Source organism: Culex quinquefasciatus, chromosome 3 (assembly GCF_015732765.1).
Source record: "Culex quinquefasciatus strain JHB chromosome 3, VPISU_Cqui_1.0_pri_paternal, whole genome shotgun sequence".
Classification (NCBI taxonomy): domain Eukaryota; kingdom Metazoa; phylum Arthropoda; class Insecta; order Diptera; family Culicidae; genus Culex; species Culex quinquefasciatus.
In genome coordinates, this window is record NC_051863.1 from 66,599,295 (window position 1) to 66,616,637 (window position 17,343).

Below are 17,343 nucleotides of genomic sequence, written 5' to 3' on the forward strand. Positions count from 1 at the left end.
ATCACGGCGACATATTGTTTCAACGCGATTGTTCAAGTCCTTCAGATAATATCATAACTCATCAGTCATCAATTGGTCGCTCATCTTATAATAATTTAAAAGTATAAATAGTCTCAGGTCAACTCTACGTAAATATGTTACGCTGAGTTTAATATTTCACCTTTTAATCACACATAATTTTGATTCTATCTTTCCACAGCCGGCTGTCTAAGATTGAAACGTTTATGCTAAACTCAACACCAAATAACCGGGAATAGTCTCATCCGCATACTCCGACTGTTTGCCTTGAGAATGCATAATACATCACACCATTAAAGAAAATTTATTGATTATTGGGTCGCATCATCATCCTCTATGTTGAATCCTGGCCATTACCCTTACCCACTAACAAAATCCCAAGTAGAAGTAGTTTTCCGGCACACGCGGGGGTGTGGATATCGTATAGAACCCACCCTTGGTAGCAGCCTGTGCTAACTAACATTCCCGTCCCAATCCCCCGAGATCTACAAACTGACATGGCTGGCGCCGTTGGTGGCCAACGACTGTTTCCTATTCGCACCGGCTCTAGTTTTGATGATCGTGATGTTTTATCTTTTCAGCGCATTCATGCTGTTGATAAGAGAAACATCATTTGATCGTTAAAGCGTGTGACCGATTGTGCTGATGGGATATTACGGTCCTGTTCAGCAACGGAGAAGGACAACCATGGGTGGTCTCTTATGCTCATGCTCATGCTCATGCTCAATCAAAACCACTATAAAAATAACTTAATTTGCATTAAAAGTCCCTTAAAATCTACACAAATCTCGAAATCTTAGAACTTCTTGGCGGTGTTGGAAGAACTTCTTTATTAATCATACCTCAGAAAGGCCAATCAAATACATTTGTAAAGAATAAAGATGAACGGCAATGTTACCAGTTTTAAATTCTGAATTGAAGTAGGGGAGAGTGGGGAGACTTGATCCCCGGGGAGACTTGATCCCAAGCCTGTATCTCGTCAGCATGTGGGTAAAACAATTAGCTTTGTTTTAGAAAGTTGTGCGAAATTGACTAAAACTCATTGTAGAAAACAAAGAAAAAAATAAAAAAAATGTTTAGATTGAGTTACACACATTTTTCGAAGAAGTGCTGCAAAAAATTTCCTTTTTTCTTTGTTTTGATAAGTATAGAAAACACTCAAAAATTATTCAAAAAAATATTTTTATACCTGAATTGTTTGATAAACATATCAACTCTAAAACCCTTACGCATTTGATGTTAAATTTATCGTCATACTTTTTTTACAATCAATTGTTTAAAAAAGTGCGTTTAGGGAGACTTGATCCCTGCATTTTTACAGTCACTGGAATCAGCCTCAAGATTAAATAATTTGGCTGGGTTTTCGTACATAGTTTCCTTCAGTATAGTTGTACATAACTAACTGCAGTTTGAACCATTTTTCAAAAGTTTTGTATACAAAAATTACCAGCTTTTGTAAACATGCTCAGTTTTGGTCTAAAAAATAATATTTTAAAAAAGTTTTCAAATATTTTACATACTTAACTTGTTGTATTTTGAACACAAACGTACAGGTTTTATGTGAAATTGCTGTAACTTATAGAAAATTAAAAGTTTGGATGAATAAGAAACATTTTTCTAAAGATTTCTTCAAAATGTTGAAAGGGGGATCAAATTACCCCCAACATTTTGAAAATGCCAGTTTAAAATATTTTTATAAAACGCTTGGCATTATTCTAAGAGTTTATCTGATGAAATACCCTTATCAGCCAAACATAGTTGAATGTTAAAGCTTTCATTTCATGCAAAAAGTTTATAGTTTTGTGAGAAATTGACAGAGTTATGTGCGATACAAAAAAAGGGGATCAAGTCTCCCCACTCTCCCCTACCACGTGAAGGGATTTTGGAGTGAATCCAGCATAAATAGCTTGAAAGAGGTTAACATTGATTCATGAAATCAATACTAATTTCAAAAGATTTTTCTACAAATTACAAAAGTCAATCACATTATTACAACTTTTTACAAGTGTATCATTCGGGTATTTTTTAAACAGTTCTCGAATGAAAACTGGAACTTTTTCAAGCAAGTAAGCCAAAAGTAGGACCCTACGCAATATGACTTGATTATAAAAGCTCATAAGACTAGCTACAGTTTTGGGCCAGGTTGGTGTTGGTTCGCTGCAACAACTTGTGAGGTGGCCACGTCTTAAGGATGAGTGACAACCGTGTAATTTGAGCAGCGCGATTATGCTTACTGAAATATTAAGTCAGTCTTTATCAGAGTAAAGTGTTGTAACCAACAACAAGTTTGGCCAGTTTGATTTTTTAGGGGATTCATTCGATACATAATCAGGTGCTCAATTTTGCCAAGTAATATTTACAAATAGGCATTTTAAGTGCACATGTTGAACCTAACTTTCAAAATTTGAGTTGGAAAAATAAAAACTAGAAAAACTTAACTACAGGTCAAGTTTTCGACAAAATAACGAATAGAGTGTCGTAAAAGTCATCTCAAAGTACAGTTATTAAAAAATATTTTTCAAAATCTTTTTGCTGTACAGTACATTGAAATTTCACGAAACAAAAACAAAATAATTTCAAACTGGTTTAATAATACAAAAAATATTATCAACGCAAGGAAAATGCATAATTCTTTTCGGTTGATTGCACGTCTGTTTACATTGAAATTTATAAGTTTGTTTTACCATTTTTTTTTTGCAATATCGATCAAAATCAAATTATCCGCTCTACAGCATTGCCTTAGCGTTCTCGATTGCGAGATTCCTACTCGAAACTAGGTATCCGAAGGCTTGATTGTTGAGGCAATTGCAAACCTCTTTTTACACCTTAGCTTCCATCCACCCCGGGATTCGAACTGACGACCTTTGGATTGTTAGTCCAACTGCCTACCAGCGACTCCACCAGGACAGGACCCAGGCAGACGACTCCTACACCTGGACTGAGCGAACGACCTAACCTTTTTTAGGTTAGTCCGGGGCCAACATTTTTTTTTTTGTAATATCGATATAAACTTAAAAAATATTGGCAACGGCCTAATTTTGTTGTTGTGGTAATTTTGCAGGGTTCTTTAGAGTGTAATAATTTCTGCTAAGTTATAGAGTTGGCCGAGAACAAGCGTGGCCGTAAAATTTGGTAAATACGGTGAAATGCCGCGAAATTAGAAATATTCAATTGGTAGATCGCTTCTCAGTTCAATTAAGCTTTATTTTTTTAATTCAATTCAATTCAATTGGTGTTTATTAGAATTTAACAGTTCTGCTCCAGGATGTTACATTTGCAATTCAGAGATTTGGAGAACCTTTCAACTGAGATCAATTCATAAGCCTTTACAGGGAGGGTACATGTTTCTATGTTTAGATGTTGCTAGCTGCGTGCTCTTTTAGGGAAAATAAATTTTGAGAAATATATTTTTTTGACAAAGAACTTTGTCTTAAGGGCTCTATTCTGGTGAGGTGTCAATCCAGAAAAACGAAAATTGTCGCGCGTTACGAAAATGTTGCATGCTTGGTACTGGGGAAGGAGTCTGCAACGTAACAAGGCACTGTTGCGTAGAATTTTCCACACAGTTGCAACAAAAAGCGAAAGATGAGGTTTGGGATAACCGGCACAAAAAGGCGGGGCATCCGTCACCATTCTGAGCCAATATAACCCCGCTCGATCAGCCCAGGAAATCATTCTATCGCTGGATGCCGAGGAGTAAACTACAACTTGGACCTGGAAGCAGATGGCCTGGAGGCCCAGAAGCAGTTGGCCGAAAAGCAGCTGGCCTGGACGAGGAGCAGCCTAAGCGGAGGCAGGCCAGCCGGAATATTCTGGCCACAAGACCCGGAGTGGCCAGAACCCTCAGGGGTGTTCCGATGGAAGGCCATACGAGACTGGACAATATGGGTATCAAACATCTTGGATTTTGATACTGGTGATGAAAATGGCCATTTTGACACTATTGGCCATAACTTGGAATGGCCGGTGTCCTCAGGGAGGTTCTCCCGGGAGGACATTTACCGAACCATACGATTTTGGGCAATATGGGTATCAAACATCTTGGTTTTTGGTACTGGTAATTAAAATGGCAATTTTGACAGTATTGGCCACAACTTGGAGTGGCCGGTGCCCTCAGGGAGGTTCTCCCGGGAGGACTTTTACCGAACCATACGATTTTGAGCCATTGTTCAAAACAAAACAGCCAATCAGAGAGCGGAAAGATTTTTTGCTTGGGTCAAAGCATCCGCTTGCATGTTCAAGGCCAACTGCGATCGTTTGACGTTTGACACTTGCAAGCAAAAATTTGTATTATTCGATCTATTTTTTAACGAAAATTTTGGGGGAAATATTTAAATTAATGTAAACGCCAAGCGTCAAAAGCTTTAAAAATGCACCAGAAGCAGTGCATGAACCATTTGAAACAATAACTGTTTCGTGAATTTTTCGTTGACCCTAAAAAGCGCCATTTTGTTAAATTGTAGCGGAAGTTGATTCTTGTCGCCATCTTCTCGCGCGTCCATCCAAGTAGGCCTTGCTCGATGGAATGAAAATCGTTGGCAAAAATGCTGCTTTTACGACTTCCTATCCCCACCAGTGCATCAAAAAGCGAATGACGTAGGAATGGGATAACCGGCGCAAAGGGGCGAGGCATCCGTCTCCATTCTAAGCCAATATAACCCCGCTCGGTAAACCCAGGGAAATCATTATATCGTTGGACGCCGAGGAGTAAACAACAACCTGGACCTGGAGCAGCTGGCCTGGAGCTAGGAGCTGACCAAGTGGAGGCAGGCCAGCCAGAATAATTGAGAGCCACCGGAATATTCTGGCCACAAAACCCGGAGTGGCTAGATTCCTCAGGGTTGTTCCGATGGATGGCCATACGAGACTGGACAACATTGGATGAAAATGGCCATTTTGACAGTATTGGGCTCAACCTGGAGTGGCCGGTGCCCCCAGGAAGGTTCTCCCAAGAGGACATTTACCGAACCATACGATTTTGAGCAATATTGGTATCAAAATTCATGGTTTTTGATATTGGTTATGAAAATGGCAATTTAATAATAAGGTGGTCAAAACCTGGAGTGAGCGGTGCCCTAAAGGAAAGTTTTTCCGGGAAAACATTTACTGAATCAACGAGTTTTGGCAATATGGGTATCATAACTCATGGTTTTTAATACTGGCCATTTCGAAAAGGTGGCCACAATCTGGAGAGGCCGCTACCTCACGATTGTTCCGATTGGGGGACAAACATCGAACCATAGAGAAAGATATCATGGTTTTTTATACGGAGCATAAGGAGAAATTGAGCGAAAATATAAATCCAATAATGTTTTGATTTTATCTGACGAATAATTCAACAAAATGGCTTAATTTTAAAAGCTTTTCTGCTTAGTTCTTTGTCATATTGGTCATGTGTAACATAACCACCTGCACCTTTTTTTTTAATTAAAGAGCAATTCTCTACGAAATCGGTCTTTTTTTCTTCAATTTTAATTTTTGTATTTTTTAATCCGGCTGAAACTTTCTTGGTGCCTTCGGTATGCCCAAAGAAGCCATTTTGCATCATTAGTTTGTCCATATAATTTTTCATACAAATTTGCCATCTGTCCATACAAAAACGATGTATGAAAATTCAAAAATCTGTATCTTTTGAAGGAATTTTTAATCGATTTGACTTACTTTTTCGATGTAAAATCAAATTTGCAATCAAAAAGTATGTTAATGATATTTTTATAAAGTGCATCGTTTTCAAGTTAAATCAATTTTTAGGTGACTTTTTTTTTAAAGTCGCAGTTTTTCATTTTTTAAAATAAGTGCACATGTTTGCCCACTTTTGAAAAAAAATATTTTTGAAAGGCTGGGAAAATTCTCTATATTTTACTTTTTCTGAATATTGTTGATACGACCCCAAATTGCTGAGATTTTGCCATGCAAAAGTTTAAAACCAGAAAAATTTATGTTTTCTAAGTCTCACCCAAAAACTCACAATTTTCTAATGTCGATATCTCAGCAACTAATGGTCCGATTTACAATGTTAAAATGTGAAACATTCGTAAAATCCAATTCGATCTTTTAGAAAAAAATATTTTCAAAATTTTTAAACCAAGACTAACATTTTGAAAGGGCGTGATACTGAAAGATTTACCCTTTTAAAATGTTAGTCTTGATTTTAAAAATATTGTTTTCGAAAAGATCGGAAAATTTCATAAATGTTTCATGTTTTAACATTGTAAATCGGACCTATAGTTGCTGAGATATCGACATTAGAAAATTGTGGGTTTTTGGGTGAGACTTAGAAAACATAAATTTTCCTGTTTTTAATCCTTGTATGGCAAAATCTCAGCAACTAAAGGTCTTATCAACAATATTCAGAAAAAGCAAAATATAGAGAATTTGCTAAGCTTTTCAAAAATATGTTTTTCAAAAGTGGATAAACATGTGCACTAATTTAAAAAAATTAAAAACTGCGACTTTTTTCAAAAAAATTACCTAAAAATGGCTATACTTGAAAACGATGCACTGTATCATAATTTCACTGGAGTACTTTTTGATTTCAAATTTGATTTTACATCGAAAATAAAGTTGATTTTTTTGCGACTAATATTTCGATTTTTTGAAAAAATAAGTATTGATTAAAAAAATCATAACTCGGTCAATGATTTTTTGCACAACCTGGAAATTTCTGAAAAGTTGGCATTTAATGTCCTCTAAAACAAATCAGAAAATGAAAAAAACAGTGTTTTTTTGCAAATCAAGTTTTAATGACAAAAAGTTAAATAAAAAATCATCAATTTTTTTTACCATGTATCATTTTTCCAGTGTAGTCCGTATCCATACCTACAACTTTGCCCAAGACACCAAATCGATCAAAAAAAATCCTTCAAAAGATACAGATTTTTGAATTTTCATTCATCATTTTTGTATGGACAGCTGCCAAATTTGTATGGAAAATTATATCGACAAACTAATGATACAAAATGGCTTCTTTGGGCATACCGAAGGCGCCAAACAAGTTTCAGTTGGATTTAAAAATACATTAAAAAAATCGAATGACCGAAATCTGAGAGAACTGCTCCAAATTCAAGACAAGACTACACAAGATTTTTACAAGTATTTTGGAAGTAGTTTCCAAATAAAACAAATATTGTCAGATTTAGAGCTATTTTTTCAAGATATTATTCATTAGACTATTCTATGGGATCCAGATATAGGGGACTCTCTTGTTTTCGATATTAAAGGGATCGTCGAGAGCGGGAGTTATCAAATTATTTCACAAAATTTCAAAAGGATTTTAAAAGAACATTATTCAAATCTATAAGAAAAGAAAACGCATAAAAGTTTGAGCAATTTTATTTTTAAATAATTGTAAAACGTATTTAAATAAACGATGAACAAGTTGTCTTTAATGTAAGGAAAATATGAAAAAAAAATAATATTTTGATTATGAATTATGTTTGTTATTCAATTGATTTAAAATACAATACATGTTGAAATCAAATTTAATAAACAATTTGAAGTTTAATATAATGTTCATCAATTATGCTTAAACATATTTTTTCAAAATAATACGTTCGGCTAAAAGCGTTTTCTGGTTCAAAAAACTTTTCAGCACTTGTGTCACAAAGTAATACTGCTCGGTACTGTTTTAGAGCTTGATCCTTGTATTGATGGCTAGTAACATTCAAGTGGGGGTAGCAGGTCCATGACCTCCCGGTACAAATTACAGCCGTCAACTGCGTTGACTGAAGGCTCGCGCCAGCTTCTAATTAAGACAGCCTACTCAACTCATTAATTTGCGAGTTCCCAAACATTTCGCGCGGCGCAGCGACTCCATTAATTCAGCAATAATTGGGGCCACGCATGTCTACGCACTATTATCCCACCGCCACCAGCTGATGATGGTTGAAGCCTACACTGAAAAAAAATAAAAGTACCAAATTCCTAAATTCTAGGAATTTTGGCTCCTTTCCTTATTAAGTAATCCAAAAAACCCAATTACTAAATAAGGAAAAGAGGCAAAATTCCTAGAATAAAGGAATTTGGTACTATTTTTTTATTTCAGTGTAGAGTCGCCACACGCAAACCAACCCTCCGGACCTCCTGTTTGGAGTCAGTTTAGTCTGCTTTGACGTGGTGAAATTTTGACTAAATGCGCGCCCCCCTCTTGACAAGGCGCGTGAGTCAATCAATCAAAAATTCACCACAGTTTAGTCGGCGCAACTAGCCGCCGCCAACGATCGGGGTTTTTTTGGGTGGACAGGCGCTTCAAACATTTGTTTGCTCGACTATGATTGAACACGTCAAAACAAATTGTCCACCGCGATGACGATTGGGATAGATTGTGATCTTTAAGTGTTGGTCACGCGATGGAAATTTTTCAGCGGTTGACAACTCAAGAAAAAAGGGAAACCGAAAAAAAAAAGTTTTCATTAAACAGAGATTTGTATTGAGTGTGCAACCCCTTGCAATCCGTGTGCCCCCACTTAAGTGCGCCGCCAGTGCATGCGCTAGCTGTCAAACGCTGCTTTGTGGGGAAGCTTCACTTCGCCTCACTTCTGAAAAGTTAATCAAACGAAATACACGCGGTTTTATGTTCTACTAACTAAAACCGCGCTTAATAGAGTTATCTACGTGCGCATGTATTGCGTGTACGTACACAAAGAAAGTGAGGTTAAAATATGTACCAGCCAGCAAAACAAATGGTGTGCTAGTGTGTGTGAGATCGGGCTTAGCTCTATCGAGAAATTAAAAGTGAGAGTGTGTGCGTGCAACATGGAGTTAAACTTTTCAAAGTGCCATGGTATCTTCACAGCAACTTCACAGAAAGTTTAACTCCATGTTGCACACACTCTCACTTTTAAAATCTCGATAGAGTTATCTAAGCCCGATCTCACGCACACTAGCACGCCATTTGTTTTGCTGGCCGGTACAAAATTTAACCACAATCTTTTTCGTGTACGTACACGCAATACATGCGCACGTAGATAACTCTATTGGCCGCGTCGGTCGTCCTTCCGCCGTAACACTTTAATTTGAACCGTAGTTTAGGTGTAAAGGAATGGATTCCCATTCCTTTACACCTAAACTATTCGGGTTTGATGGTGGTAGTGTGTTAGAACGCAACCAGAAGTGAATCTTGCAAGGATTCTGCAAGCTTAGTTTCGAAGTTCAATTGCGCACTAGTTTAACTGGCAAAAGGAGGTCGTTGATATCAATTTGATGTTATGTACCCTCGCAAGACGCTTCTTCCCGGTTACAAATCATTTAACCGGCCGGCGCCTTGTCGCGTCTTGTCTCAAGTGTCCGCTACTAGTTTTCACTTTCATTGGACCGGCCGTCAGTCAGGCCAGTCTCTTTCCTGAAGAGAGCAACAAGTTTTATTGCTTAATTTAATTACCGCACGGATCCAACGACCACCGACTGGCTTCTTGTCTAAAGTGACGCTCCAAGTTCTGCCAAGTTGTTGTTTTGCTATCAAAGCTCAGATCAAGGCACGAGTTCCACATCCGAAGAGGTGACTAAGTGACCGCGCGAGCCTATCAATCAATCATGGGGCTTGGGACTCGATTCTGGAGTTATGGCGTCGTCTTCGTTCAAAGAGGTGCACTTTGATTGGATCCCGCAATGGTGATGGATTGGTGGACTGGCTGGACCGGGTTGAACACCGTAGACGAATCTATTACACGTACGCCAGCATTTATGGTGGCGCTTCACGCGTCAGAAGTCTTCCAATAAATCACTCAATTAGGTGACGCAGAACGTGTTGTTTTTTCTTTGAATCTGGCACAAGATGCCTGCTTGCATCAATGCGAATATTTGAATTTTGTATGTGTTTGCAGGACTAGATTTTTAACCTTCGAAAACCGTCCATCTCCAGGCGAAACATGTTTGAAGTTATCGTGGAGAATTTCCCTTGTCCTCTTTTAACAGTCAAGCATCAACACTTCTCGTCTTTACATGGTGAAGTCCAGTCTGCAATTCGTCACTTTCCAAAATTTTTTTGAAGTTAGAATCGTAACCAAGCTAACCAACCAACTTCCTTCAATATCGAATTACTAAATTTGAAACACCAGAAAAAAAACCCAGCGTATCCCGGTAGCGCAAACACTCACTAAGCCAATGTCGGCGAAACCGCAGGGGGAAATTCCGTCCCCCCATTGTTCGGTCACCCAATTAGTACCCGGCCCGAAATTCACGCCATGTGGAGAATGTCAAACATGGTGTCAGCTACCGAGCAAACCACATCAGCCTCCCAAAAGGCCCAGCTTAAACCGGCTAGGGGAGAGCGACCAGCTAAGTTTGACCTTTGATTTGAATTTTCGATGAAGTTTGAGTAGCTGTAAAACGTCTGTGGTGAATACAGAATTGCCGTGGTGAGTTTCCTGTTATTCAAATTGAACGTTAAATCTTGATATCTTGCTAGTAGACCACGCTCCGCTACTAATCGTTACACCAAAAGAGGCTTAAACGACATCTGTTGCACGACATTTCGGTAGAGATTCGAAAGTCACCAAGTGGCACCCAAAAAGGCAACTACGTCCGTTGCGGCGTTAAACCAGAAGGCGACAAGTTGGCGTTTTTCGGCGGATTGGTTGAGTTGGAATGCTTTCGCGGCTCTCCCCACCGAGCCGGAAATTTTTCAAGTTCAAGCGTTAAATTAAAGTTGCATTGGGGGGCTATTAAAAGATTGTCGATCTTTGATGTAATGTTGGTGGTGGAGAAGGAGAAGCAGCTGGTGCTGATTTGACCAGTGATGGGAAACTCTAATCTACTTTTACTCTACTCTACTCTACTCTACTCAGCTGTACTCTACTCTACTCTACTGTGTACTCTACTTTACTCTACTCTACTCTACTGTGTACTCTACTCTACTCTACTCTACTCTACTCTACTCTACTCTACTCTACTCTACTCTACCCCACTCCACTCCACTCCACTCCACTCCACCTACCCCACCTACTCCACTCCACTCCCACCTACCCCACCCCACTCCACTCCACCCCCCACTCCACCCCACTCCACTCTACCCCACTCCACCCCACCTACCCCACCTACCCCACTCCACTCCACCTACCCTACTCCACCCCACCTACTCCACCTCCACTCTACTCCACTCCACCTACTCCACCCACTCCACCCACTCCACTCCACCTCCACTCTACTCCTACTCCCACCTCCACTCCCTCCACCCCACTCCACTCCACTCCACTCCTACCCCACTCCACTCCACTCCACTCCACTCTACCCCACTCCACTCCACCCCACCTACTCCACTCCACTCCCACCCCACTCCACTCCACTCCCACTCTACCTACTCCCACTCCACCTACCCACTCTACTCCACTCTACCCCACTCTACTCCCCACTCCACTCCACTCCACTCTACTCCACTCCCACCTACTCCACCTCACTCCACTCCACCCCACCACTCCACTCCACCCCACCCACCTACCTACCCCACTCCACTCCACTCCCACTCTACCCCACTCACCTACTCTACTCTACTCTACTCTACTCTACTCTACTCTACTCTACTCTACTCTACTCTACTCTACTCTACTCTACTCTACTCTACTCTACTCTACTCTACTCTACTCTACTCAACTCAACTCAACTCAACTCAACTCAACTTAACTTTACTTCACATTGACATTAGTTTTTCGCCTTTCCCATCACTGTCTCCAAGAAATTGGGAATCCATGCTCCCAAGTGCCAGACACTTCTCCCCAAGTTAATTGAATTGTCGAAGCCTGGTTTGGGTCTGGTGCCGTTTAATGGCAGTGATAGTAACTGGTCCGTACGGCACTACTAGCCAGCCGGTCGATGACTTCTGGACGGCTCGTGACAACTGCAATTTCTGTCCCACGCCACTGAACTAGTGTGTCAGCTGTTGCATAATTTCCTAGATCTCCGCGAGACACAGTGGGTCCATTCTCCGGAGTTTTTCTATGGTGGTGGTCCACCACCAACTCTACACTCTTCTAATAAAGTCATCAAATGTGGTTGCGGATGCGTTCACAAGGCTCATAATTAATACCATTTTCATTAGAATTTATTGCTGTTCTACATCTATGCTAACGGTTTGACAGTTCTCATGACTTTGTGACCAGTTTTCATTTCATGATAAAGCTGTGATAGAAACAACTTATGGTGAAGTCTAGGCCAAAAACGAAACGAAAGCATTTCTCACCGTCAGACAAGCTCACCACGGCAAATTTTGAATTCACCACACTCAAAGTCAAATTTGTAGAATATTCGCCAAAATCCCAGAAAAGACCAGATATCACGACCAAATAGCCCCTTTTATTCGCCTCCGAAATGATAACAACCATTATTTGTCCCATACGCCTGCCCCGTTTCAACTGATTAATGGCTGATCGCTAACATGACATAACACCTCGGTTTGTTTATGTACTCTCTTCCTCTCAGCTGGTCCCAAAGCGGGTTAAGCCACTCTTCCCTTACCCAAAATTGAGTAGCGGCGCGCGAGGGGAGGTTGTTTATTTTACTCCCCCTTAAGCAACTGTCTTTGCGCAAAAATAGTACACCTCGTGCAAGCACTCTTGTAGCAATGTCAAGTTAAGTCAAGCCAAGTTCAATGTCTCGATTTTTACGATTCCTGCGGGGCGCGTGAAGCCGTAGAACACTGCTACAATAACTTAGCGCACCACGGTGGCAGGGGAATTCTTCACGGCTTGACGACGCGCATCAAAGAGACATTCCTTGAGGTCTAACTCTGTGTTTGCGGTCAACATGGGGGACGACCCCCCGGTTGCGCCAATCGAGGGGGCGCCCCTTTTGACAGCTTCATACACGCTGAAGTTGGTTTGAGTAGACTTAAAATTTATCAAAATCTTAAAGCCATATTTAATTTGAAGATGCCTCAATTTACAATCAAAAATGTAGCTTTTGAAAATGTAAAAAACCGAAAATTTCAAATTCAAAATTCGTCCAACTTTCAATAACCGTGCAATTATGACGCTTCTCCACAAAGGCAAGTAGCTTAGATTCATATGCAGAAAAAAAGGTTAGGGAAAAAGTAAACAGAACAGAAAAAAATGGCACGCAGAATTTGCAAATATTTGCGTCACCTATTAGCAGCTTTGGAGAACTCCGACCGGCACAACCGACCGGCAGTGTGTTTAGGCAAACAACAGTTCACACTTTGCAAAACTCACACCGGTGTGTGTTTGTGTATGTGTGCATTTGTGCAGGTTGGATTTAGAGCGATAAGCCAATGGACGGTGGCGGTGGCGCATTTCTCTCTTTACCTTCTTTATACCTTATTTTCAATAGAATTTGTACCGTTTAATTGTGAAAGTTGCGTAATCTTTCGTAATAAGCAGGTTAACATTTTTTTATGAAGTATTACAAAAAAAAACGTTTTTTCACCTCAAATACTCAAAATCGGAAATTAAAAAAAACAAAACCGAAAAGTTTGACAAGAATCAATCCCGGCACCTTTGACTCCGCAATTTTTAGTTTTTAGTTTTTAGTTTTTAGTTTTTAGTTTTTAGTTTTTAGTTTTTAGTTTTTAGTTTTTAGTTTTTAGTTTTTAGTTTTTAGTTTTTAGTTTTTAGTTTTTAGTTTTTAGTTTTTAGTTTTTAGTTTTAGTTTTAGTTTTTAGTTTTAGTTTTTAGTTTTAGTTTTTAGTTTTTAGTTTTTAGTTTTAGTTTTTAGTTTTTAGTTTTTAGTTTTTAGTTTTAGTTTTTAGTTTTAGTTTTTAGTTTTAGTTTTAGTTTTTAGTTTTTAGTTTTTAGTTTTTAGTTTTTAGTTTTTAGTTTTTAGTTTTTAGTTTTTAGTTTTTAGTTTTTAGTTTTTAGTTTTTAGTTTTTAGTTTTTAGTTTTTAGTTTTTAGTTTTTAGTTTTTAGTTTTTAGTTTTTAGTTTTAGTTTTTAGTTTTAGTTTTTAGTTTTTAGTTTTAGTTTTTAGTTTTTATTTTTAGTTTTTAGTTTTAGTTTTTAGTTTTAGTTTTTAGTTTTTAGTTTTTAGTTTTTAGTTTTTAGTTTTTAGTTTTTAGTTTTTAGTTTTTAGTTTTTAGTTTTTAGTTTTTAGTTTTTAGTTTTTAGTTTTTAGTTTTTAGTTTTTAGTTTTTAGTTTTTAGTTTTTAGTTTTTAGTTTTTAGTTTTCAGTTTTTAGTTTTTAGTTTTTAGTTTTTAGTTTTTAGTTTTTAGTTTTTAGTTTTTAGTTTTTAGTTTTTAGTTTTTAGTTTTTAGTTTTTAGTTTTTAGTTTTTAGTTTTTAGTTTTTAGTTTTTAGTTTTTAGTTTTTAGTTTTTAGTTTTTAGTTTATTTTTTTTTGTTTCTATCCGACTATGATTTCATGAAATAGTGGTTTAGCACCTTTAGCACTGGAATAAAATTAAGTTTGCAAACCAAATAAAAATTACAGACAGAGTTTTTGTTAAGGTTATATATAAACTTGCTATAGACTACTGCAGGGATATTTTCGGGATATTTTTTTTTTGAAAAGTTCGGTTATGTTTTGTTTTGTTTTGAAAGAAAGGTACCGTCATCATTTTAGTTGAATAGCATGTTCTTTTTTCGAAAAAATAGAGCGCGATAATTTCGCGCGTACCCTTCCGCCTTCTGTTTACAGTTAAGGTCATTGACACCAGGCAGCTCTACCACACACACATGGCGATGGTGAAAATTTGCGCACATTTTCGTGCGAAATCCTTCGCGCCAGTGATTAATTTAATCACGGTAAATTAGGTCAGCTCAAATTATCCGCACAATCAAAAAATTTAGCGAAATCCGATACTGTTTATATCTTACATAACCTCAAACGATTCGCCGCTCGTTGCGTCAAAATTCTAAACGTCACACGGCTGACTAAACAAACGTCACATTTTTCGTTCCGCACATTCAGATGCTCGATATGCTCGATTTAGAATTGCGAAAAAAAGTGAAAATTCACACAGAAAAAAAAAGATCTACAGTCACTCATCGCGGAACTTCCGCCCCATACCGTAACAATTCATCACCTCGTTAACGGTGGGGTGACGTTGCGACTTTTTTATTGTTATTTGTTGTTGTTGTTTTTTTGTGATGTTGTTTTCTTTTGACACTTGCCACAATTTGTATCGTGTCGCGACTGGTCATAACAATATGTCGTCGTTCGTCTTAAGAGCTCTTGCCGAAAAGTAGCGCGTTTTGGTCGTTAGTTTATGATTTTGAAGAAAAGTTTTCTATTTTTATCGAGGCGGAAGACAATAATTCATTCACATTAATGGTGTTTGAAAAGTTTGACATTAAACAAGATCAAAACAGAGGAGTCAGCCACCGTGAGTCAGCTTTCGTTCCGCGAACAGTAGGCTGAAAATGTAATGCGCTGTCAACAGCGACGCGTCAATAATGAAGATGTATTGGTGACATCTCACAATGAGCGCGCGCGCACGCGTCATCCATTGTTGACATTTTCCGCTACACTCTTCCCGTTTGGGTGTAGAAAATTGATTCGGTAGCGACTTAACGAAATTAGAGCCAAATCGCGCGCTCCTTTTGACGTTGGTCAAGCGCGAATAATGATGTCAACTTCGAGAAGACGTAGACTTTTGATTGATGATGGCTATCGCACCGTTTGGCAACAATACACGCACACCCTCGTCTAGCCGGACATTCATTGACCAGCTGTTGGCAGGTCCAATTTAAAACCTATAAAACCACTCTGGATGACCAGACAGTGGTTCGCAAATCGGACGTCGTAAATCTAGTTCGTGATTTCAGATTAGGTAGCAGTTAAAGCTTATTGGTCTGACCATTGAAGTTTTTGCTAGAGGAATTCAGCGTGACAGTTCATGTTTGAAGCAGTTTGGGCTCAGACAGGTGAAAACATATCAAAATTCCTTTTAAATCCAATAAAACCAATAACGACTCCTTTTACGGCCGCTCACAGCGGGCGATCCCTTTAGTCCTTTCTCCCACAAACAAAACAACAACAGCCTTCTTGGATGTCAGCGCAAATGTCATTTCTCACCACACCTCTTCCTACCTTTGTTTGCACCCTGTTCTCACTCACTTGTTCACCTTTCTTCACTCTCTCGCTTGTTGTTTACATTCTTCGCTCGACCTTTTTCTGATCAATATTTTGAACTTTGTCGCGCCTTGAGGATCATCCCGGCGGTCGGTCTCGTGCGGCGTTAACGATAACCCACGATTGGTCGCCTGTCAAACACTTTTATCAACCTGTCTAATAAACATTTAATTTTTATTGGTTTTTCCCCTCTGCGCGCACCCCTCGTCGTCACTGCAACGTGGCTGGGATATCGAAGCTTTGGGTCAATCATGTTATTGGTGATGATCCTTTTGGCTATGATCGGGGTGATCCGATTTCTCTACTGAGTTGATGTGCACGGGGGGCTTGAAACGTCAAATTTTTTAAGGACCGATAATATTTTCGAATTTAATGCTTAGTTACCTTAATTCAGAATAAATAAATTGTGTCTTTTATAGAGCTTTAAAACTTAAATATCCAAATTGGTCATCTGATGGATAGTTGAACACCAAAAAAAAAAACTTCCTGCTGTTAAAAAAGGCATAGGAAAACATACGTTAAATATTGAAATTCATAGCTTGTCTTTTTTATAGTTTTTTTGTAATTGAAATACCCGCATTGGCCATCTGAGGGTTAGTTTAACACCAAAAAACTTTTTCGCAAAGCCAATTGTTAAAAGACCTCAAAAATACAAAAAAAAATCGAATTTAATGCTTAGTTTCCTAAGTTTAGCATAAAACCAATTGTGTCTGTTTATACATTTTTTTAAATTTAAATATCCGCATTGACCAAATGAGGGTTAGTCAAACAAAAAAAATTTGCAAATCCAATAAATTTTCGAATTGAAAGCTCGATTTCCTAAATTTGTAATGAAAGAAATTAAACACTTTTTATAAATTTCAAAAATTATACATCCACATTGGCCATCTGAGGGTTAGATAAAACACAAAAAAATCTACTTGCAAAGCCAGTTGTCAAGGGACCGAGGAGAATTTCCCAAAAAATAATTTGAAGATTGATTTTCAAAATTATTATTCGTAGATCCTAGATTTTTTAAACTCATGTATAAAATTGGTTAAAAAGATAGATTAAAGAGAGATTTTTCAAGAAATTTTCGAATTTGCTGAATTCCCTATGTTTCGAATTAAATAAATTGTGTCTTTTTATAGGATTTATTCCGAAATATCTTAATTGGAATTAGTCATTGCATTACCCAAAAATAATGTGTTATCTATTTGCAAAAAAGGAAATTGAGTAATTAGCTAGGTAGAACGTATTTAAGTAAGTAAGTAAGTAAGTAAGTAAGTAAGTAAGTAAGTAAGTAAGTAAGTAAGTAAGTAAGTAAGTA

At 38.1% G+C, this 17,343-nt stretch overlaps 1 protein-coding gene across 4 annotated transcripts in view; it reads right to left on the reverse strand.

Annotated features, from left to right (window-relative positions):
* LOC6054177 overlaps positions 1 to 17,343 on the reverse strand; it is a 118,777-nt gene that overhangs the window by 8,546 nt on the left and 92,888 nt on the right. The window lies entirely within an intron of this gene.